This window comes from Canis lupus, chromosome 21 (assembly GCF_048164855.1).
Source record: "Canis lupus baileyi chromosome 21, mCanLup2.hap1, whole genome shotgun sequence".
NCBI lineage: Eukaryota > Metazoa > Chordata > Mammalia > Carnivora > Canidae > Canis > Canis lupus.
The window spans coordinates 10,314,865-10,340,063 of NC_132858.1; the positions used below are offsets into that span (position 1 = coordinate 10,314,865).

General features: G+C 49.3%; 1 long non-coding RNA gene across 3 annotated transcripts in view; it reads right to left on the bottom strand.

The window, feature by feature from the left end:
• Positions 1-717: 717 nt before the first annotated feature.
• Positions 718-25,199, bottom strand: part of LOC140612638 (uncharacterized) — a 30,806-nt gene continuing 6,324 nt past the window's right edge. The window contains exons 3-5 of one of the 3 annotated variants that reach the window (XR_012013782.1): positions 19,049-19,144; positions 1,506-8,861; positions 718-1,153 (exon numbers count right to left, since the gene is read on the bottom strand). This is a non-coding gene — a long non-coding RNA (uncharacterized lncRNA). Of the gene's footprint in view, positions 1,154-1,505; positions 8,862-8,881; positions 10,131-10,258; positions 10,415-19,048; positions 19,145-25,199 lie in introns of those variants that run through there. The other 2 variants (XR_012013783.1, XR_012013784.1) reach the window with 2 other exon arrangements.

Below are 25,199 nucleotides of genomic sequence, written 5' to 3' on the forward strand. Positions count from 1 at the left end.
CCCAGGGCAGTGGGCTGGGCAGCCTGGGCCCCTGCATCAGCACAGGCCACTGGAGGTTGGTGGCCAGAGCCTCAGATCTTGCGCTGACAGCAAATGGGGACACAGCAGCTAGCCTCAGAGCAGCAGGGCTTACAGCAGCTGGACTGGGAGCAGCAGGGTTTGCAGCAGCTGGACTGGGAGCAGCAGGGTTTGCAGCAGCTGGACTGGGAGCAGCAGGGTTTGCAGCAGCTGGACTCACAGCAGCAGGGTTTACAGCAGCTGGACTGGGAGCAGCAGGGTTTGCAGCAGCTGGACTGGGAACAGCAGGGTTTGCAGCAGCTGGACTCACAGCAGCAGGGTTTGCAGCAGCAGGACTGGGAGCAGCAGGGTTTGCAGCAGCTGGACTCACAGCAGCAGGGTTTACAGCAGCAGGACTGGGAACAGCAGGGCTTGCAGCAGCAGGACTCACAGCAGCAGGGTTTGCAGCAGCAGGACTGGGAGCAGCAGGGTTTGCAGCAGCTGGACTGGCAGCAGGATGAACCACAGCCCCCCTTGGAGCCCCCACAGGACCCACAGCTGGAGCAGGGACAGGCCGGCACACAGCAGCACACGGGCTTGCAGCAGCAGGACTGGGAGCCCCCACAGGACCCACAGCCTCCCTTGGAGCCCCCACAGGACCCACAGCCTCCCTTAGAGCCCCCACAGGACCCACAGCCCCCCTTGGAGCCCCCACAGGACCCACAGCCCCCCTTGGAGCCCCCGCAGGACCCACAGCTAGAGCAGGGACAGGACGGCACACAGCAGCACACGGGCTTGCAGCAGCAGACAGGCACACAGCAGCTGGAGCCACAGCCCCCAGAGCAGCCAGAGCAGGTCATGGTTCTGGTGGGTGGAGGGTGGAGCAGGTCAGAGGAGCAGGTGCAGAGGGGAGGTGTTCAGGTGTGGAGCCTCTTGGGCAGGGGGCCCTTATATACCTGCCTGGGGTGTCTCTGAGCACCTGCTGACTTCACTGTGGCTGTTTACACTACTTCCTGGGATGTGCTTATTTGTTTGCTGGACTTCAGGTTCTCATTGGCCACCTCCCCATCGCATCTGGACTCTGCAATTATCCTGATCACCTGCCTTCTCTGCTTTCCCCAGGTGACACGTAGAGGATGGCTTTTTAGAAGATCACCTTCCCCGAACAAAAAACACCTTCCACTGAATCGGCCAGTCTCTCAAATACAATTAATAGCACTTATTGTTTTACATCACTTCCAACTCTTAAAATACAAGATGGTGGTGCAAAAAGAGAAACTCAAAATATAAGGAAAGATGTTAAAATAACCAGTAATCCCATCACATAATGGCAACCTTTTGATTAACTTCTCCTTATCTTACCTGTTCCCCAGATAGCTCTATTTCCTTTTAAATTATAATCTCTGTGTAACTATGGTTTTCAGTTATTTTTGCCGAACTTTTATCGATGTCACAAAAGAGGCTCAATTGAAGAGAAGACTTTATAGCCTTATCCCATCTTAACATACCGATGAGCCGGGCAGCCCGGGTGGCTCAGCAGTTTGGCGCTGCCTTTCGGCTCAGGGTGTGATCCTGGAGACCCTGGATCCAGTCCTATGTCGGGCTCCTGCAGGGAGCCTGCTTCTCCCTCTGCCTCTCGGTCTCTCATTAATAAATAAATAAAATCTTTAAAAAATGTTTTTTTTTTTAATTTAAAAACTAAAAAAAAAAAAAAAAATTACCGGTGAGCCCTAGCTAATTTTGCCTTTTGGCTTCTTCAGGACATCAGAGTGCTCACAATTTCATTGATTACTTTCATTCCTTTTTAGTGAGGGTGATTTTTTTAAATTATTTTACTGTAAATTACATTTTGTTTGAATTTGCTATTGCTTTAAGAAGTTATTTATATCTCAAGGAAAGGAATTTCTAGCCCTCAAACAATGTACTTTGTTTTCCACAGGTGTTTATGTGGGAGTTCAGGTTAGGATGTATTTATTTATTTAAGATTTATTTATTTATTTTATAGAAAGAGACAGAGTGTGAGAGTGGGGCGGAGCGGTGGACAGAAGGAGAGGGAGAGGGGGAGGGAGCTCTATCCCAGGATCCTGAGATCATGACCTGAGCCAAAACCAAGAGTCAGAGGCTTAGCCGACTGAGCCACCCAGGCGCCCCTAGGAAATGTTTAAATAAACAGCAGCTCTATCTGTGCGGCCAGGACACCCTCTCAGCACAGCTTTCCAGTGGGGGCTGGGTCTGAAGCTGGGGCCTTCCACCGATAAAGCTTACACTACCCACCAGGTGCAGTGAGTGCCAGGTGGGGACATCCCAGGACCCCAGAGTGACAGCAGAGCCCAGGGGTTCTAACCGAGCTCTCTCCCCAGTGCCCCTGCTGCCTGGCGGCTCGGGGGGCACAGAATATGGGCCCCATCCTCCTCCAACCCAGGCCACAGAAAACAAGAAACTTCCCCTTTTGTTTCCACGGAAGCGGAGGGTCTAGGTAGACAGGACTGCCCCAACTTGAGGAAGGTAGAGGGATGTCCTGGTGACGTTGCCAACGGCCACAGAGAGAAGAGGGAGGGAGTAAACAAAAGATGAATCAGTCTCAACACAATCTAGGAAACAGCAGTGCATTTCCTACAAATGGTTGAGCTGTGTAGCAAATTAAAATATGCATAATAATTTTAATAGGGCTCACAAGGGACACGTAAAACTATAGAATACATTTTAAAAGTAAGAGTGGATCATTTGGAGTGAATACCAATTGCTGGGTCGTAGGATGGCTCTATTTTTAACTTTTTGAGGACCCTCCATACAGTTTTGCACAGTGGCTGCACCAGCTTGCATTCCCACCAGCAGAGTCAGGGGGTTCCCCTTTCTCCGCATCCTCGCCAGCATCTGTTGTTTCCTGACTTGTTCATTTTAGCCATTCTGACTGCTGTGAGGTGGGATCTCACTGTGGTTTTGATTTGTATTTCCCTGATGCCGAGTGATGTGGAGCATTTTTTCACGTGTCTGTTGGCCATGTGTAGGTCTTCTTTGGAGAAATGTGTGTTCATGTCTTCTGCTCATTTCTGAACTGTATTTTTTGTGTTTTGGGTGTTAAGATTGATAAGTTCTTTATAGAGCCTTTTATCTGATAAGACGTTTGCAGATACCTTCTCCCATTCTGTAGGCTGCCTTTTAGTTTTGTTGTCTGTTTCCTTTGCTGTGCAAAAGCTTTTTATCTTGATGACGTCCCAATAGTTCATTTTTGCTTTTGTTTCTCTTGCCTTGGGAGACATGTTGACGTGGATGGAACTGGAGGGTATTATGCTGAGCAAAATAAGTCAATCAGAGAAAGACAAAGACTGTATGATTTCACTCATGTGGAATTTAAGAAACAAAACAGAGGAGCATAGGGGAAGGGAGGGAAACATAAAATAAGACAAATCAGAGAGGGAGACAAACCATAAAAAGACTCTTAACCACAGGAAACAAACAGGGAATGGAGGGGAGCTGGGTAGGGGGACAGGGTAACTGGGTGACGGGTATGAAGGAGGCACGTGATGGGATGAGCACTAGGTGTCAGGTGCATCTGATGAATGTCTGAATTCTACCTCTGAAACTATTAATACGCTATATTTTAAGTACATGGAATTTAAATTAAAAATTTTAAATAAATAAAATTTAAAAAGAATAAGGCAGAGCAGAGGCCTGTGGCTGAGGACCAGAGAGCATCGCAGAAGGGATAAATGAAGCAGAGAGCCCGCAGCAGCCCAGGGGTGGCCAGAAACGGAAGAGCAAGCACAAAAGGAAGGTGTGGGAAGTTCCCAGTGTGGGTGGAAACACAGGGAGAGGGGCTGACGGACACGGGGGGCTGGGTGACCTAGCCCCCTGAAAAGTGGTGAAGACCTCGGTCAGTGGAGCTGAACTAGGCTAAAAATACAGGAAACCCTCCATGGCCCGAGGAAGATCTGAAAGTTTAATCTGAAAGAGTGACGTGTTGGGGCGCCTGAGTGACTCGGTCGATTGAGCGTCAGACTCTCGATTTCGTCTCGGGTCATGATCTCAGGGTCGTGAGATCGAGCCCCTCGGGGGCTCCATGCTCAGCAGGGAGTGTGCTTGGGATTCTCTCTGCATCCCCCTCCCCACTCTCTCTCTCTAAGGTAAATAAATAAATCTTTGGGGGGGAAAAAAGGAGTGACATGTTCTGGGAAAAAAAATGGACACAGAATGCTCCAGAGTAAGACATATGATTATTAAGTTACAGAATTCCAAAGATTAACCCCCCACCCAAAATGTTGCCCCAACAGCGAATTCCCAGCCCTCTGTGGCATGTGGTGGGGCGGGTGCCGACGTCTGGCTGCTTCCAGATGTCCTGCCATAACATCCCAGGCCCAAACATATTGGAGCAATATCTCCAAACGCCTGATAAAAAGGAAGCATGACCCTAGGATGGTGTGTGTATCTCTACAAAACATCATGTAAGCAAAAGAGAACAGGCAGGCAGTCCCAAACATGTCTGAGCCCATGGCACCCCCGGGCGCCTTGATCAAACGGTACTGGAAACCATCCCCCTGGGATCGGCTCCAGGGAATGAAGGGCGGCACGGATAAGCACTGGGGGTGAGCGCCGAGTCCCACAAGATGAGGATTAACGTGGAGCAATTATACAAGTCACAGCCGCCACAGAGAACTTAACTGTAATCCTCGAGTGTAGAATTATGAACTACAGGATCTTCCTCCCCTGCTCTGATTCTTCTTCTATCTTCCGAGTGAGCAAGGGGATTAGAGTCAACTGGGATCACAAGTTCCTTTGAAAACTGTTTCTCGTTTAACTTTCCGGTTGTTTGCTACCATCCTGCCCCTCTGACGAGGTGGGGCTAAAGCCCCTCTTGGTTTTCCCACATCCCCTCCATCCCCTAAAAAAAAAGACCCCTCTCATGCACCTCAAATATATCGATGCATGTGGGCACATCCTGAAAAAAATATATGCTGTAGTTTTTATATTCTTATTTTTCAACTGACGTGGATGCCGGCGACAGATCTACGTCAGTGCCTTCTCTTGCTGAGTATTGCATTTTTTAAATTAAGCCACATTTCTTTACCATAAATCCAACACGTGTTTTCTCTGATATGCGGTTTGCCAGCATCAGCACATGCCTCATTCTGCTTATTCTCTCCGTTTTGGACACCATCAGGGCTCCCAACTGGCCTGCCCACGACATGGCCACTGTAAGCGTCGTCCTACGTGGCGACCTGGCCATGTCCTAAGTGTGCGGGCTGAGGGGGCACCTGGGTCTAGCCCCCTGGAAAGGAAATCAGTGCCAGGCCCCATGTCAGAGGTCTGCTGGCGGGGTTAACGGCGGCACCATATAGCAAGCCCTGAGAGCGTCTCCTGACACACAGGAGAGGTCACGTGTGTGACCTACAACTGTCATCACCCAGTCGGGATGCTCTCTATGGGGGGCCAGGTGCCGGCCATGCCCTGTCCCTTGGCCTGCCCACCTCTGCCCTGCCTTGCCATTTCGCGGAGGCAGTGAGTGGACTCTCCCTTCCTCGCGATCCGTGAGACCTGCTTCTTCCACATAATTCAAGAAATAGCAATGATTTTCCTGTAACATCCTGAGATTGTTGGAATTGTAGAGGCTTCCCAGATCACTTTGGAGAGAACGAGACTCTCCTTTCCATTGCTATGTCTTTGTCACAGAAGGGTTTACACGGGGAAGGGCAGGTCTGGATCGGGAGCACTCCCGGGTGGCTGGCACTTTTGTCATTCCTGTGCCCGTCCCCTCACTTCCTACCTCCTGAGGAAGAATACTCTTGCCCTGTGAGCGCTGGGCAGGAGTTCTGCAGCCTAGCTCAGCCCTCTTATTCTAATTTCCTCTCTGTCCATTCTGGTTGCTGTTAGAGACGGCCACATCATCTGCCAATCACCGGTTTGTCTTTTTCCCACAGTTTTGATGGGCCATATCTTCATCTTTTTTTTTTTTTTCATATCTTCATCTTACATATAAATTTAGAAGGAACGTATCTGAACTTCCTTCACTAAGTGTCGCATTTGGTGTGGGGTTTGGACAGGCAGGTTTTATCAAATTGTTAAAGAAGATCCTTCTGTCTCTCCACTTTCGGCAGAAAAGTCATAAGTTGTTCATTGGCCCTTTTGTTACACCTGCTGAGATGATCGCGTAAATTCTTTTCTCCTCTGAGCCCCGTAGCAATGAGTTATGAGGATATATTTTCTGATGGTGAGCCGCCCTAGTCTTCTTAGAATAAACCCTCCTTGACTATGACTGGCTATTTTCAATAATCTACCTGATTGTTCTAATATTGGATTTAGAAATTGTGTGGATCTACAATTTTTTTATTGTTTTACAGTGCTTGCCTGATTTTTGAAATGAAAGTTATAATAGCTTCATGAGAGAACCTGCTCAGCTTCCCTTCCCTTTTTTAAAAAATTTTATTTATTTGTTCATGAGAGAGAGACAGACAGGCACAGACAGAGGGAGAAGCAGGCTCCATGCTGGGAGCCCAACGTGGGGCTCGATCCTGGGTCTCGAGGATCACGCCCTGGGCCGAAGGTGGCGCCAAACCGCTGAGCCACCCAGGCTGCCCTTCCCTTCCATTTTATTCCCAACATTCAAAGAGGGGTGGAAGGTCTGTTAGAACTCGTCCATAAAGCTGTCTGGGTCTGGGGTCTATGGGGCTTACATTTCTGGTAATAATTTCACTGTCTTTGATGGTTATCGATCTATTTAAGTTTTCAATATCTTTTCATGTGAAGTTTGCCATGTGATGGGTTTTCTTTCTTTTTTTTTTTTCAGAAATGTACCCATTTCTTTTAGATTTCAACTTACCAGCAAATTTGCTCCCCAAATTCCTTTATGTAAAATCTGTTACTTGTGGATTATTTAATCTTGCCCAGTTATATTTCATCTGCATTTTACTTCCTCTTCTGCGGCTCAGTTTTATGGATATTTGTCTTATTACTTTTTTCAGAGATGCAGAGTTGACTGTTACTTATCTGTCATATTTGTTCTGCTTTTTTCTTTTTTTTTTTTTTTTAATTTTTATTTATTTATGATAGTCACAGAGAGAGAGAGAGAGACAGAGACACAGGCAGAGGGAGAAGCAGGCTCCATGCACCGGGAGCCCGATGTGGGATTCGATCCCGGGTCCCCAGGATCACGCCCTGGGCCAAAGGCAGGCGCCAAACCGCTGCGCCACCCAGGGATCCCTGTTCTGCTTTTTTCTTATTTTGGTTTCATTCTGTGCTTTTTCTAGCACCTCTATTTGAATGCTTGCCCTGTTTTCATTCTTTTCTGTCAAGCTCTACATTTTCCTGGGTGGCCCTGGCTCTGGATCTCCTCTGACCTTCTCAGCAAGGCATTGGCTGGGGCTGCATCATCTGAAGGCTTGAGTGGGGTTGAAGGAGCCATTTCCAAGATGGCAAAAAAACAAACAAACAAACAAACAAACAAACAAACAAACAAAAAACCACTGCAGTTGGCCTCAGTTCTTCACCATATGGGACTCTCTGTAGGCTGTGACATGGCATCTGATTCCCCCCACCAGCAAGGGTAGTGACGAGAGAGAGTCTACATGCCTTTTATGACCTCTCCTCCAAATCACACACCATCAGTTCATTCCAAATGAATCATTATGTTGTTGGTATTTTCATCTGCAGCCCTGCCCTAGGGCTTCAGACTACCTTTCCTTGTTCTGCTAAGTCACTTAGCACTTCACCAACTGACACAATATTGCCCCAGCACCTTTGTTTTCCTCTTATTGTGAGAGAGGCACAAAAACTCATGTGATCAATCCTGTAAGCTTCATGGGAAGCCCACAGTAATTATCTGGGAGAAATGCCTCCTCTCCCTTGGAGCCTCCTCTCCTAATGGAGCCTCCTCTCCCTTGGAGCCTCTCCTCCTTCTCCTCTGCTTTGCATGTCAAACACTCTGATTTATCTTAAATCCTTTTTTTTATTTATTTATCTTAAATCCTATGTTACAAATCAATGGGTGTCTAATAATCTGGAGCTACAGACCACGGATGGGCATCAGGACCTTATGAATTCTTGCAAATTTTATGCAAAATTCTATGTTTATAAATGCACATATATATAGACATGTCTAAGGAGTTTCTCACTTGAATTTCAAAGAGGGGTATATGAATCATAAGCATGGGCCTACAAGTATGGTCTCCAACATGGATCACAGAAAAGCATATTAAAACATATTTGTGTTTCAGCCTCAAAAATGTGAAAAAATTAGCAAATATGCAATATGTGACCAGATAGATATTATGCATATTACAGAAATATACCTATTTCAGGGATGCATGCTATTTAATAAAGCTGTTTATTGAGAAGTTTCTCATCACAAAGGGCAGAGTCTGCTGCTGTGTTTATGGTTCAGCTGGAACATTTTAGGAGCCTCCCCTAAAAAATTTGCCCAACTGAGTGAAGATACCCCAGAATCCTAGAAGCCTAGAAGGGGAATCCCAGCTCATTACCTGAGTCCTGTCCTGATCGGGAACCCTATTCTAATCCTGGACTGTCCTGACTCTGAGTCCTATCCTGATCCTAAGTCCTATTCTAATCCTGAGTCCTATCCTGATCCTGAATCCTGTCCTGACCTTGAGTCCTGTTCTTCCCAGAGGTGACAGGCACGATGGGACTGACTGGTCCAGAGTATTTCCCTGGACTCCATCCCCCCTTGCCTTCTAGGACACTTCCTGGGCTTTCACAGCCAGGGCAGCATCAGGAATCACATCAGGAACGTGATGAGGCAGTGCAGTGGGTTGAACAGTGTCTTCCTGGAACTGCAGAATACAACCTTATTTGGAAATCAGGTCTTTGCAGGTGGAGTCAAGTTGAGGTGAGGCCCCAATTCAATGGCTGGTGTCCTTGTAAGAGAAAAGAGGAGGAGAGGTGAGGTGCAGACACACAGGGAGAAAGGCCACATGAAGTCAGAGTTAGGCACCAGCTGGAGGCCAGGAGCATCAAGAATGCTGGCGGTCCCAGGAGCTGGAGGAGGCAAGAGGGATCCTCCCCCAGAGCTGTCAGGGAGGGCACGGCCCTGCTGACTCCACCGTGGACTTCCAGCAGAACGGGGGGACAATCAACGTCTACTGCCTTTGTGGTCATCTGTTCTGGGAGCCACAGAAAAGTAACACAGGTAGCAAAGATGAACACGGCCTCAAAGCCAAGGACCCTGCTCCCATCGCCTTCAACGGACACAGAAGCTTTCTTGTTTTTCAGGGAACACGTGAGAGGAAATCATGGGCTATAGAAGAGCAGAACTGTGAGAGCACTGAGGTTATTGTAAGATTGAAGACAAACAAGCAGATGTGATTTCCCTGGGGAAGTGGCACAAACAGGAACCAGGAAATGACCGTGCGCCCAGCATCTCACCTGACACCAGGCAGGTATATAAGGGCCCCCGGCCCAGGAGGCTCCACACCTGAACACCTCCCCTCTGCACCTGCTCCTCTGACCTGCTCCACCCTCCACTCACCAGAACCATGACCTGCTGTGGCTGCTCTGGGGGCTGTGGCTCCAGCTGCTGTGTGCCTGTCTGCTGCTGCAAGCCCGTGTGCTGCTGTGTGCCGGCCTGTCCCTGCTCTAGCTGTGGGTCCTGCGGGGGCTCCAAGGGGGGCTGTGGGTCCTGTGGGGGCTCCAAGGGGGGCTGTGGGTCCTGTGGGAGCTCCAAGGGGGGCTGTGGGTCCTGTGGGGGCTCCAAGGGAGGCTGTGGGTCATCCTGCTGCCAGTCCAGCTGCTGCAAACCCTGCTGCTCCCAGTCCTGCTGCTGCAAACCCTGCTGCTCCCAGTCCTGCTGCTGCAAACCCTGCTGCTGTGAGTCCAGCTGCTGCAAACCCTGCTGCTCCCAGTCCTGCTGCTGCAAACCCTGCTGCTGCTGTGAGTCCTGCTGCTGCAAACCCTGCTGCTCCCAGTCCTGCTGCTGCAAACCCTGCTGCTGCTGTGAGTCGAGCTGCTGTAAGCCTTGCTGCTCCCAGTCCAGCTGCTGCAAACCCTGCTGCTCCCAGTCCAGCTGTTGTGCCCCCATCTGCTGCCAGTGCAAGGTCTGAGGCTGTGACTCCAGCTGATCCAGGTTTCCCCAGCTATGTCCTGTGCTTCATTGTTAAGTTCCAAATCACATCTTGGGATCCATCACCCTTGTAGAAAGAAGCCAGATTTGGTTTCTAGTTCCTGAGGAAAAGCCATTCTAATGTTCACTGTCTCCTGACAAATCCATTCCCAAGTCACCTTCTGCCTGCATGTCCCTCCTCTCCCCTGACCTCACCCTGATTGGTCCACTGACAGGCATGGGCTCCAGCTGAAGTCCTGTTTTCACTCCAAGAGGATGTAAGTGTTGGTGTTCCACTGGGAACAAAGTTGTGGTTAAAGAGACTTCCTTGGAGCTGCTTTGCATGTCAAACACTCTGATTTATCTTCAATCCTATGTTACAAATGAATAAAAACATCATGTTGACAAATTGAAACCCATGGCTTGTGTGTTTCTATCATTGGTCATTACTTCCACTAATGGTCACTGCTGTTCTCATTCTCATCCTATTCCACACTTGAGGAGGTTGATGGATCTGTTTTTGGGGGGTGCTAACACCCCACCCCCAGGATAGGCTGGCAGTCAGCCTGGCCTCACATCTCCTCTGTGGCCTGTCTTTTCTATCCTCAGGACACTCTCTTCCTCACATCTTACCAGCCATTGATGTGATGGAGACAGGACAGTCCCCAAGGCCAGGCCAACAGAGGCCTCACAGTGTGGGACAGTCTGGGGCTCTAGACTGTCCCTTCTCTTGTCCCAGGCCTGTGCCACCTCCCTCCTTCTCCGACCACAGGCAGAGCTGAATCCCTGTCTTAGTCAAGTGGCTGGGGCCTGGGAACCAGACATTGCCACTCATCATCCACATTTGAGGACCGTGGTACAACCAGCCTCTTGCCACAGGAAACTCACACACTGGCCTAAGGAAGGGAGTTCACCTTCTGTATCCGCGTCCCAGCCCTTAACCTATCTGTTCCAATCTGCATAATACATAAGGGATTGTCAAGAAAAAGAAAAACAGTGGCTGTTTCCCAGACTGAGGGCCTTGGGAAATCATACTCTGAGGCCTCCCTTGTTATTTTGAGACCTCCAACCACATTCTTTCAAAATTCTTAAAAGGCAGTATTAATAGAGATGAGTTATTTCAAGTCATTTGAAAACACAGTAATCTCCTGGTGTGATACGCTCTCAGCGTACAAAAACACAAAAACAGAAATCTTAAGCTGTTTTCAGTAATCGTTTTATTGGTGGCAGCTTGGTATTATCACTCAGACAGTTTGAGTGTCCCAGGGGAGAGCAAATTAGGTTGGTACCAGAAATGTGGTTGTGGGTATGGGGTTGATGAAACTGACTAAAAACTCTACAGTGCTGAATTTGAATTAAAGATGTCACTATGAAATTACAATGTAAGCTATCTTTTGAAAAAAATTAGTTTCCTATTTCACTGAAAAACCTAGAAAAATGGCCAACCTGGTAGCTGTGAGCACTCCTTGTGCCAAGCCTATTGTTGTTAAATATCATCTCTTGTACATAAGTGGAACCTCAGTTCTCTGCAGAAATGGGATTGGAAATGAACCGAGATGAATCTGGACATCTCATTATCCCAGAAAGCAAGGAGATGACAAAGACTCCTCAGGTCATGAAAAGAAGCAGGGTGTCAAATTCAAAGAGATCTCCAGTAGATAAATTTGGGTAATGTGAACACCAAATGTTTAAATGGACTGATACAGAGGCACGTGGGTGGCTCAAGCATACAATTCTTGGTTTCAGCTCAGGTCATGATCTCAGGGTCATGAGATGGAGCCCTGCATTGGGCTTTGTACTGGGCAAGGAGTCTACTTCAGATTCTCCCTCTCCCTCCTCCTCCTCCTCCTGCTCTCTTCCTCTCTCTCTCTCTCCTTCTCTCTCTCTCTCTCTCTTTCTCTCTCTCAAATAAATAAATGAACATTTAAAAACAAAAAACAAAAAAACAAAAGGACTGATACGCGTCAAGTATCCTTAAATCAATGGGATGCCTGGGTGGCTCAGCGGTTGAGCTTGAGCCTCTGCCTTTGGCTCAGGGCGTGATCCTGGAGTCCCGGGATCGAGTCTCACAATGGGCTCCCCTACATGGAGCCTGCTTCTCCCTCTGCCTGTGTCTCTGCCTCTCCTCTCTCCATGTCTCTCATTAATAAATAAATAAAATATTTTTTAAAAAGTATGCTTAAATCTATGAGCACATAATAATGCACAAATAATAATACAAATAATATGCAAAATGCATAGTGTCATAACTATAAGGTGTTTCATGTAACCAGGGTACATGGTACCATGAGGTAACCACACAAGAAAAACCTTACAGTAGATATACACAAAATAAAGAGACAGGTTAATTACTTTAAACATAAATGGATTAAATTCTTCAAAAGACACAGACTTACTAGATTTATTTTTTGTTTGTTTGTTTGTTTTTTTTTTTTTTGACTTACTAGATTTAAAGAAAAAACATAAAAGACCCAACTCTATGCTGCCTACAAGGGATTCACTTCAGCTTCCAGATCACACATAGGCTGAAAGTAAATGGATGGAAAAAGATATTTCCAGCAAATGGAAAGCAAGAGAGTCGGGGAAGCTGTACTCCCATCGGAGAAAAGAGACTCAAGTCAAAATGGTAACAAGACACAAGGAAGGTCATTATTAATGACAAAGAGGAGGGATGCCTGGGTGGCTCAGCGGTTGAGCATCTGCCTTTGGCTCAGGGCATGATCTTGGAGTCCCGGGATTGAGTCCCACATCAGGGGACTCTCTCTCTCTCTCTCTTTCTCTCTCGGTATCTCTCATGAATAAATAAATTAATTATAATAATAATAATAATAATAATAATAATAAATGACAAAGAGGATGACAAGGAAGCTATAACCCACCCAGCATCACAGCACCTAAATGTATGGAGCAAATAGTAACAGATCAGAAAGTAGTGACAGACACAAGAGTAGCAGGGAACCTCAGTGCCCCCTTTCATCAATGGACAGATCACTCGCACAGAACATCACTGAGCTTGAACTGTTTTACAGCAAATGGACCTAACAGACACCTACAGAACAGCAAACACATGCTTCTCAAGTGACATGGGACATTCTTCAGGATAGATCACATGTTAGGTTACAAAACAGATCTTGAACACAGGAGGATTGAAATTGTATGGAGCATTTTCTCTGACAGCCAAAGGCAGGAAAGTAGAGAACAGTCATGGGAAGAAAATGGAAACATTCACATGTACATGGAAAGTGAGCAACACACTCCTGAACAACCACTGAGTCAAAAAGGAAATCAAAAGAAGCACCAAAAAATATCTTGAGGGGCACCTGGGTCGTTGAGCATCTGCCTTCAGCTCAGAGAGTGATCCTGGGGTCCTGGGATCAAGTCCTGCATCGGGCTCCCTGCAGGGAGCCTGCTTCTCTCTCTGCCTGTGTCTCTGCCTCTCTCTCTCTGTGTCTCTCATGAATAAATAAATAGAATCTTTAAAAAATATATCTCGAGACAAAAGAAAATGGAAGCACATCATACCAAAATATATGGGATGCAGCATAAGAGGTTACTTGCCATGGCTTGAATGTTTCCATCCTCTCAAAATTCATATTAAAATCTTAATTCCCAAAGATGATGGTTTTAATAGGTCGGACCTCTGGGAGGGGCCCAGGTCATCAGAGTGGAGCCCTCCTGAATGGGATTGGTGTTCTTCCAAGAGACATCACCGAGCTCCCCAGCGCCTTCTCCCACAGGGAGAACACAGGTGGAAGCATCATCTATGAGCCAGGAGAGGCGCCCTCACCATCCACCACACCCAATCTGCTAGCACCATGATCTTGGACTCTGTCCCACCACTATAACAAATAAGCTCTGTTGTTTAAGAGCCACCCAGGCTGTGATATTTTGCGACAGCAGCCCAACAGACTAAGGCAGAAGTTTACATGACAAATACCTAGATTAAGAAAAAAGAAAGATGTCAAATAAACAACTAATGTTACATCTCAAGGAACTAGGGAACAAAAGAGCAAACCAAGCCCAAGGTTAGTAGAATGAAGGAAATAATAAAGTTCAGGGTGGAAATAAATGAAAGAGACTATAGAAAAACAACTAAAAAGATCTGTGAAACTGAGTTAGGCTTTGGAAAAGATAAAAAAAAAAAAGTTGACAAAACTTTAACTAGATTAATTTAGACTCAAATAAAACCCGAAATGAAAGAGGGGACATTATATCAGATCCCACAAAAACACAACTTATCCTAAGAGATTACCGTGAGCAATTACACACCAACAGATCAGAGCCCTCCAGCGTGTGTTTTTTCAACACCACCAAAAACCCTCCAGTTCTCTGCAGTCACAGACTGAGTGTCCCACAAAGTTCACTTAAACCTGTTCTGACATGATCCACCTGGCGCTAGCATCAGCTCTCACAGGTGAAGGGCACAGTCCCATGGGAACGCCCCCCCCCAACAACTTCTGATGCCAATTGCAAGCCCAGAGTCACCTGTGCTTCTAACCGACCAGTGAGAGACCTAAGGTTCCAACAACCTTCCTTGGGTTTGACTGATTTGCTGGAGTTGCTCACAGAACTCAAAGAAACATGTCACGTATACTAGATTAAGGGTGGATTATAAGAGGATAAACTCAGGTACAGGCAGATGGAAGAGATGTAGGAAGCAAGGTTCGGGGAAAGGGCGCAGAGTTTCCATGCTGCCGAGCATACCACCCTCTCCCAAACCTCCCCATGTTCACTAACCTGGAATCTCCTCAAGTCTTGATGTTTAAGAGTTTTTATAGAACCTAATCTGTAGGGCACCCTCTCCCCTTTCCAGAGGCAGGTGGGTGGGGCTGAAAGTTCCAAGGTCTTTCTGGAGACTAGCCCCACCCTGGGGCTATCTAGGGGCCCACCCTGAGTCACCTCATCAGCATTCACTCAGGTGTGCTCAAAAGAGACTCCTAATAAGTGACAAAAGACATTCTTACCTCTCAGGAAGTCCTAAGGTTTTTAGGAGCTTCTTACCAGAAACCGGAGACAAAGACCATATATATATTTTTTTATCATACCACAACAACCTAGAAGAAAGGAATGAATTCCTAGAAACATACAACCGACCAAGACTGAATCATTAAGAAATAGAAAATCTGGGGGAGCCTGGGTGGCCCAGTCGGTTTTAAGCATCTGACTCTTGATTTTGGCTCAGGTCATGGTCGCAAGGTTGTGAGATCAAGCCCCCATGTCAGGCTCTGCAGTAGGTGGGGAGTCAGCTTGAGATTCTCTCTCTCTCTGCCCTTCCCACCATCCCTGCTCATGTGTACTCTCCTTCGAAGGAAGAAAGGAAGGAAGGAAGGAAGGAAGGAAGGAAGGAAGGAAGGAAGGAAGGAAGGAAGGGAGGGAGGGAGGGAGGGAGGGAGGGAGGAGGGGGGAGGGAGGGAGGGAGGGAGGAAGGAAGGAAGGAAGGAAGGAAGGGGAGAAAGAAAGAAAGAAAGAAAGAAAAAGAAGAAAGAAAGAAAGAGAAGAAAGAAAGAAAGAAAAGAAAAGAAAGAAAAGAAAGAAAGAAAGAAAGAAAGAAAGAAAGAAATATGAACAGACCAATAACCAGTCAGGAGACTGAATTAAAATCTCCCAGCAAAGGAAAATCCAAGACAGATTGCTTTCACAGAAACAAAAAGCAAAATAAACAGTGGGGCCACATCAAACTAAATAGTTTCTGCACAGGGAAAAAAAAAAAAAACGAAAACCAAAACAAAAAACAATCAACAGAGTGAACACGCAACCTACAGGATGGGAGAGAATATTTGTAAACCATATTATCTGATAAGGGTTAATATCCAAAACATATAAGGAACTCATATAACTCAATTGCCAAAAAACAAATAACTCTATTAAAAAATAGGCAAAGGGCCCAAATAGATAGACATTTTTCCAAAGAAAACATACAAATGGCCAATGAGTACATGAAAAAGTGCTCAACCTCACTCATCAGGGAACTGCAAACCAAAACCACAATGAGATACCGCCTCACACCTGTCAGAATGGCTGGTACCAAAAAGGCAAGAAACAACAGGCACTGGTGAGGATGCGGAGAAAGGGGAACCTTGTGCACGGTTAGTGGGAATGCAAGCTGGTGCAGCCACTCTGGAAAACAGTATGGAGGGTCCTCAAAAAGTTAAAAATAGAGCTACCCTATGATCTAGTAATTGCACTTCTGGGTATTTACCCAAAGGAAATGAAGTCACTAGCTTGAAGGGATGCGTGCACCCCCATGGTGACTACAGCGTTCTTCACAATGGTCGAGATATGGAAGCAACCTCAGTGTCTGTCAACAGATGAATGGATAAAGAAGGTATAGTTTACATATACAATGAACCATTACACAATATTTAAAAAGAAGGAAATCCTGCCATTTGTGACAACATGGATGAAGCTGGAGGACATTATGCTCAGTGAAATGAGCCAGACCCAGAAGGACAAATACTGCATAATCTCACTTATAGATGGGATCTAACAGCATGGAACTCACAGTAATAAATTACAGAATGGTGGCGGCCACGGGGTGGGCTGGGGGAAGGGGGAGGAGACGTCGGTCAAGGGGTACCAACTTCCCATTGTAGGGCGAACTGTTCCCAGGATGTAAGGCACACCACGGGGACTATAGTTGACGATAGTGTGGTGTACGCTTGAAAGTGACAAAAGGAGCAGATCTTAAATGTTCTCACTACAGAAAAGTGGGGGGACGGGTCAGTGTGCGAGGTGCTGGATTGTTACCTAGATGGTGGTAATCACAGTGTGTACAGGCATCAAAACATCACATGGTGCAGACTAAGTTTATGCATTCCTCATTTATCAACCACCCCTCAGTGAAGCTGGGAAAAATATGCAAGGCCTTCAGTTGCCCTTGGAGGATGTTGGGAATCAATTCGTTATTCTGAACAAGAGGAGATAAGGAAAAGAATCGTGCTTTTTCCTGTTTTCAATACACAAACTCCACCGTATGGCAAGCAGATGGCGAGAGGACGTACGTACCCCAGCCCATCAGTGAGGAACCGCAGGATTAGAAACCCACCGCTTTGCAACCCCAGCAAAAGGACGGGTGTAGGTGATGATGGTGAATCATTACCTATTAAATTTACTGAACACAACCCAGTCGGGCGTAGTGGAAACTTCTAGCTTCAAATGCATAAGTGAGTTGAGAAGACAGGCTTAAGATCATTAGCTAAAACCATCTAAAGTGCTGACAGGGCTGCCACACGGAACACTGAATCCAGGCTATTTACAGGCCCCCTTGTTCCTCCTTTCCTGGGGACAGGGTCAGATGGCAGGTGGCAAGTGGCCCCCGAGGTCCCCCGGCAGCTGGACGTGACCATGTGATTTGCATGAGCCCGTGAGCAGAGACCTCAGTGCAGTTTCCCACGTACGCTTTTCCTTCCTCCAGACCACTAGCATTCCCAGCGCAGCGGCTGCTCCAGCCTGAGTCCCAAGGGAGGAAGTGCAGTGAGCCGGGAGCTGGCCTGCGGTGGCGTGTAGCACGAGCCCGAAATAAGCACTGAACCGTGGGGGCAGCTAGCTCAGCAGCATAATTGGTTGACCCATCCTGCTTGACCCAGAAAGGTAATATAACGAAAGCAGAGAGTGGTGGCCTTGGTTCAGTGGCCAGGGCGGGAGTGGAAAGGAAATTGTTTTCAGAGGCTGGAAAGATGGCTATTATGGGTTTGGTATCACAGTCCCAGATCATGTATCTCTGGGGGGGAAACTCAGGAAACTCAGGGCTGCCTCTACGTAGTGCACTGTGGCCACATTTTGCAGAGCATTATGAGAAAGAGGTGAACTCAAACAACAGGCCTCTGTGCAGGCCAGAAGGACAGGGGTGGGATCAGCCCAGAAATGTGAGGAACTACAGAATTCTCGACCCCAACTGCTCACTGATAATCCTTAGAAGGTCCTGAGCAGCCACGAATGGTTAAAATTCAGATTAAAACATATCTGGCCTTGATGGTGTCCCTTGGTGAGTCCACAGGCTGGGAACCTACAGTTTCCCCCAAATAGGAAGCTACAATGGGGATCCTCTGACTCCCAAAGGCGCCATTTCCAAAGAGCAGAACTGAGTGACTGGTGCACAGAAAGCGCCCTACATGGTCAGTGGTGGTGGTGAAGGTGGTACCCATCAGAGCCCACATGGGCCTCCAAAGCAGAACCAATGGCAGTTGGTGGCAGCTGCCCTGGCTCCATCCCTGCATCACCCCCTGCTTTCAGGAGTGGCTCCTCCACCACTCGGAAATTTCCTCAACAACCAAGACCCTTGTTCAGCATCCAGCCCACTTCCTAGCCCAGACCCCAGGTCCAGTCGAGGCTGGTCCTCATTACCCCAGCACCCCAGACCCTGCATCCCCAGGAACCAGGAAGGGCCATCATGTCCTGAAAACAGTCACAGATGAGGGACCCCTGGTGGCTCAGTCAGTGAAGCATCTGCCTTCAGCTCAGGTCATGATCCTAGGTCCTAGGATCAAGTCCCACATCAGGCTCCCTGCTCACTGGGGAGTCTGCTTCTCCCTCTGCCTCTCCCCTCCACTCCTGCTCTCTCTCTGGCTCTCCCTCTTTCTCAAATAAATAAAATCGAAGGAAAGGAAATGAAAGGAAAGGAAAGGAAAGGAGAAAAGAAAAGGAAAGAAAAGAAAAGAAAAGAAAAAAGAAAAGAAAAGAAAAGAAAAGAAAAGAAAAGAAAAAAGAAAAGAAAAGAAAAGAAAAGAAAAGAAAAGAAAAGAAAAGAAAAGAAAAGAAAAGAAAAGAAAAAATAGTCACAGAGGAGCTGACACATCTAACATCTCTTCCCAGTAGAGCAGCTCACCTGCCTGATGGTGCACTTTCCCCCAACCTGGCACATCCCAACCTGGCACATCCCATCCTCGTGCGGCCCCTCCTCTTGCAGTCTGGTCTATACCTGCACAATCGCTTTGAAGATGAACTCTGGCCTCTCATGGTGCACAAAAATCAGTCCAAAGCCCACCATAGAAATACGCATAAAAATACCTCCGTCGCTCCAAGAAGAAAATCCGAGTTTTCAGAGAGGTCAGAGCAACAGGCTCACTTCAAGCCAGATGTTAAACGTCTCCCTCTCCAAGGACGCTGTTAAGATAATACATATAATTATATATAGTTGTACATAACACATACATCCCTAGCCCTTCATGTAGCCACCATCTATGAAGAGCTCCAACAAATCAATCACTAAGAGACAAGAGAAAACCACAATAAAAAGGGACAAAAAATTTGAACATTTTCCCAAGAAGGATGTGTGTGTCACCAACAAGCACCTGAAAAGAGGGTAGACAACGTTAGTCACCAGAGCAATGCAAATCAAGGTCAGGACGAGGGCCGGTTCTCTGCACGAGGACACATGCGCAGAGAGGGGACAGCACCCGACACTGAACACCAGGAGTGGGCAGAGAAGAGGGAACCTTCTGGAAGGCCAGAGACGTCTGTCCAGGTGCGCGGTGGTGGCACCACCACACGCTGAGCAAAACTCAATGCTGTGGACTTGGAATATGTGCATTTCACTGGATGTGAATGTTAACTTGATTAAAAAAAATTAATTTTCTAGACAATGGAAGTCTGCCAGAGAGGATGGCTAATCAAATGGTGGCCCACCCACTTGGTAAACTGGCATAGACTTCAAAGACAATGAATTTGAATTATGTTAGCGGATGTGTGGGGTTTTTACAAAGCGTGGGTGCCCTAGCAGGAATTTGTGAACTGGGTCTCCTGAAGAGAACTCTGGGTGTGGCTGGTGCTGGGGGCTGGCCAGATGGGGCCCGGGGAGCTGATTGAGTAAGAGAGAGGAATTATGGGTGGTGCATGAAAACTAAGCACTTCAAGATTTTGTTTTACCAATTTAACAAAATATCTGTGCTGACCATTTGGGGATATGTGGCTGCAAAGAGTCTTGTCCTTCAACTTGACACTTATGTTTACAAAAATGAGCAGCAACTGATTTTTAAGCAGGAGTATAAACACCAGCGCCCAGGGTCAGGGGGACAGAGGATCCTTATCAATGAGCAGAAGTGGAAAAGCCACGGATGGCAGCCCCCCAGCCCACCCACCACTGACCTCCTCTCCTGAGGAAGGAGCTCGGTCTCTGTTTACAAAGAAAAATACTCATGAGGAAAGAGCCAGATTTGGGAACCAAAGAAAGTTGACCTGGCTTGAGCTCTTAGGAGTTCATGGGATTGCAGAGTTTAAAAATAACACTTGTCCATAAGAAATAGTGTAAACAGGGATCCCTGGGTGGCGCAGCGGTTTGGTGCCTGCCTTTGGCCCAGGGCGCGATCCTGGAGGCCCGGGATCGAATCCCACGTCCGGCTCCCGGTACATGGAGCCTGCTTCTCCCTCTGCCTGTGTCTCTGCTTCTCTCTCTCTCTCTCTCTCTCTCTCTGTGTGACTATCATAAATAAATAAATAAAAAATATTAAAAAAAAAAAAGAAATAGTGTAAACACATAAAAGGAAGTAATCATGTCTTGAGTATAAACACCTTGGGCAGGTATATAGAGGGGGGCCCCAGCCCAGGAGGCTCCACACCTGAACCCCTCCCCTTGCACCTGCTCCTCTGACCTGCTCCACCCTCCACCCACCAGAACCATGACCTGCTGTGGCTGCTCTGGGGGCTGTGGCTCCAGCTGCTGTGTGCCTGTCTGCTGCTGCAAGCCCGTGTGCTGCTGTGTGCCGGCCTGTCCCTGCTCCAGCTGTGGGTCCTGCGCGGGCTCCAAGGGGGGCTGTGGGTCCTGCGGGGGCTCCAAGGGGGGCTGTGGGTCCTGTGGGGGCTCTAAGGGAGGCTGTGGGTCCTGTGGGGGCTCCAAGGGGGGCTGTGGCTCCTGCGGGGGCTCCAAGGGGGGCTGTGGCTCCTGCGGGGGCTCCAAGGGGGGCTGTGGGTCCTGCGGAGGCTCTAAGGGAGGCTGTGGCTCCTGTGGCTGCTCCCAGTCCAGGTGCTGCAAACCCTGCTGCTCCCAGTCCTGCTGCTGCAAACCCTGCTGCTCCCAGTCCAGCTGCTGCTGCAAACCCTGCTGCTCCCAGTCCTGCTGCTGCAAACCCTGCTGCTGTGAGCCTTGCTGCTGCAAACCCTGTTGCTCCCAGTCCTGCTGCTGCAAACCCTGCTGCTGTGAGTCCAGCTGCTGCAAACCCTGCTGCTCCCAGTCCTGTTGCTGCAAACCCTGCTGCTCCCAGTCCAGCTGCTGCAAACCCTGCTGCTGCCAGTCCAGCTGCTGCAAACCCTGCTGCTCCCAGTCCTGCTGCTGTGTCCCCGTTTGCGCCAGTGCAAGGTGTGAGATGCTGGCCACAGACCTCAGGTGGCCCTTGTACCCCTGTCTCTCCCCTAGGCAGTGACAAGTGCTGCATCCTAGACCCAGAAAGCAGAGCTCTGGCTCCTGCAGATCTGAGCTCTCCTGGAATGGCCAGTGTGTCCTGAGCTCCTGGTGTACAACCCTGGGTCTATTGTCCTCTGGACAGCTGCAGCCTCGTGGCCAGACCTCAGGACTCAACTCATGAACAACCCCAGGGCCCTGTCCCCTCCGCCACCATTCCTGAGCTCACCAAGCCACTTGGTGCCCCCAGAGAGCTCACAGGGAGGATCCTGAGCTGGATGCCCTCTGACCTGGACCCTTGCCGACCCTCTCCTCCCCCCGGCCCACTCCTAGCTTCACCACGTCCCTCCTTCCCCAACCCACCCAGGCTGTCTGAACTGGGATGGCCACTAATCTCTAGCTGGAGGACACTGAGGCATCAGTGCCCTGGGGTCCTCCCTGAGGGAACGGGGTCTCCAAGCCCTTCCCTTCCTTCTCTGTCAATGGTTCAGGTTCTTTGCTCAGTTGCTGGGATTCCCTCTTTGACAAGTGTTCAGTCTGGATCTCTAAATAAATACAATCTGTACCTCCCAGAAGTTTACTCTGTGAGTCTTTGTTTCAGCTTCTACATGATTAAAAACATGTACAACTTTTACATAATTCCACTCCCGTACTTTTGGGACCAACATCCCTAGCTCCACCGTGTTCCCTACTGTATGAGTTTGCTCAGGTGGCCTTAACAAAGCACCACAAACCCTGGCTTGAACCACAGATGCTCACTGTCCCCTGGTCCTGGAGGCCGAAGCCCGAGGTCCAGGTGTGGGGAGGCAGGGTCTCCCTGAAGCTTCTCAGCTTGTGTGTGGACAGCCATGCTCTCCCTGGGTCCTCACAGTGTCGTCTCTCTGTGTCCTGATGTCCACTCGCTATAAGGACACCAGTCCTGTTGGGTCAGGGGCTCCCTGACCCAGAGCCGCGGCTGCCACAGCCTTATTTCCACAAAAGGCCCCCGTCTGAGGCCCCAGGCTCTGGACTTTGATGTGCAAGAACAGTCCTCCCAGGAGCTCAGGCGTTGGGGGCTCATCGGGCAAGGCAGGCCAATGCTGGGGCGCAGGCTGCACAATTGGAGCCCCCGGGCCCGGCCCCGGGCCTGCTCTGAGGGCAGCAGACCCAACAGCACCATGGCCGGAGCCGTCAACTCCACGACATGCACATTTCCAAATGTTCTTCTGAGTTCCACTTGTACGCAGCCTGCTGGGTAAGACAGGCCGACCAGACGCCAACCACAGTCCTCCAAGAAACACCTGCTAGATCACAGAATGATTTTTGGAAGGTCACCGGGCGGCTCCTCAGTGCCCAGGCCTGAGGGACTTTCGGATCCACAGGGGAAGGTGAACGAGTGCCACTGGCCCCCCATAGGCCTGGCGAAGGGAAGCCGCGGGGACCAGTGCTGGCCAGGGGTGTGGCGGGAGAGCAGCCTCGAGGCTGGCCCTGCCAAGCGTCTCCTGAAAACTGGAGGCACATGGGACGTCTTGTCAAGGCAGCCCAGGCTGGGACGCGCCAGGTGAGCAAGGATGCGAGCAAACAACCCAGAAGGAAAGTCACCTGCAAGCAGATGTCAACGGACCCCACAGATGAAGTTCCCGGGAGCCCAAATCACAAATCACAAACTGCACACACAGGCCTGGTGGGAGAGGCAGCAGCCACCGGCGGGAGAGCGCACCCAGCAAAGGCTCCGGTCTCTGCAACCAGCACACATGGCACAGAAGAGGTGCTGCGGAAATCTCTAAAGAAATACCAGAGCCTCTGGAAGGGGAGCAGAGGAGAGCCCACAAACACGGCCACGCACCCGGGACAGCGAACGCGGAAATTCTACAAACAAGAACTACACTAACTGAATTTCACAACTTGCCGGGTCTGGCTCGGCCAGATGAAAAGAGAGTGGGTGCCGGGGTGTGTAAACACCGATAGGTTATCTCTCCTTCCACACGGGAACACAGACACATAGGGACCCGCAGGCCGCCGGGCTGCCGGAGGGGGCAGAGGGAGCGAGGGGCGGGGGTGGGGGTCAACGTTCGAAGAGATAATGTGGGGGAATTTTTGAGTGTTTATGAGAAATGCTAACAGTGAGATTTCTGGGTTGAAAACAGGATCTGTAGAAACACACACACACGGCACAGTAAAGCCGAGGAGAATCCGTCCTTCTGAGCAGCCCCGACGCGGCATCTGCTTTGTCCTGGCACCGGCTGGGAGCAGTGACGCAGATGGGAGGAAAACACACAACAATCTCAGTCTGGGCAGCTGACCCTCTATGGGGAGGGATGGATGAAAGCAAGCGGGACCACTGAGTGACCCTCTATGGGGAGGGACAGTCGAAACCAAGTGGGACCACTGAGTGACCCTTTATGAGGAGGGACAGTCAAAACCAAGCAGGACCACTGAGGGACCCTCTATGGGGAGGGACAGACAAAAGCAAGTGGGACCACTGAGTGACCCTCTATGGGGAGGGATGGATAAAAGCAAGTGGGACCACTGAGTGACCCTTTATGGGGAGGGGCAGTCAAAACCAAGCGGGACCACTGAGTGACCCTCTATGGGGAGGGACAGACAAAAGTAAGTGGGACCACTGAGTGACCCTCTATGGGGAGGGACAGACAAAAGCAAGTGGGACCACTGAGTGACCCTCTATGGGGAGGGACAGACAAAAGCAAGTGGGACCACTGAGTGACAGAGAGTGTTCCAAGGAGGACAATAAAACAGGGAAGTGGAAAGGACTTCCCAGAGGGAAGGTGGCCTGTGTTAAAGGGTGGACCTCCTGGGGAAGGTGTCCATCTGTCAACCAGGACGCAGCAAAGCAGTGAGCCGTCCTGTCCCCCGGGCAGTGCTTTCTCGCCCAGCCAGTGCAAAGGCCCTGAGGCAGGAGGCTGCCGAGAGTGTCGGGGGGATTCAGTGAGTGCATGCCTAAGGGGGGAACGGTCAGCACATCTCTCTCAGTCTGGTCGGATTCAAAATGGCCAGGAAGGCCGGCAAGTTTGAAGCACACAACTAAAAGGTTAAAGACTCTGGGTGTGGACAGACTCTGCACCCCGTGGTTGAAGAACGGGCATCCGTAAGCCCGGACAGCTGTCCACTTACTCACGATGAGCCTAATCTCAGCACAGCCGCAGGGAATGTTCTCCATCCCCTGCAGGACTTTTGAAGACCAACATCAAAAAGATAGCTGGAAAAGCCCCACGTTTCTGGAAATTTAAAGGCATATCTCCCCATAATGCATAGATTAAAGAAGTAATTCCAGCAATTAGACAACATTTAGAAAAGATTCTGTATCAAAACCAGGGAGACAGGCCCCAAAGTAGCAGAGACTTGAAGAGAATTTATAGCCGTACATGTTTACATGAGAACCCAGGCAAGGGGCCTTCTCACAGGATGTAGAAAGTGCAAGAGGAGGTCACCCGGAAAGCAGCGGTGGGAACAAGCGTCCCCTCCTGGCCCCGCCGAGACCCTGCCGTCACCCCCACCCCAGCCGACGTCCCACCTGACCCCTGTGCCCCCTCCCCAGCCACCCACCCTTCGTCACAGGAAGGCCGCATGCAGAGGCCAGCTCAGAGGCCCGGGAGGTCGCCAGGCTCCGGGACACCCACGGAGCAGCTGACCCGGCCTCTCCTATAGCCGACCGTGCCCATGGCACTGGCCTGATTCTCTGAGGGTCCCAACTGGGTGCCAGGGCTCCAGAGATGAGTATACCATCCACCCACATCCCCGTCTTCACTCTGTAGCTGCAGAGAGGTGGGGTTCCTGCTCCCGTGGTTCTGGCCGCTGGCCCCGGCCCTGCTTCTCCTGGGCCAACTG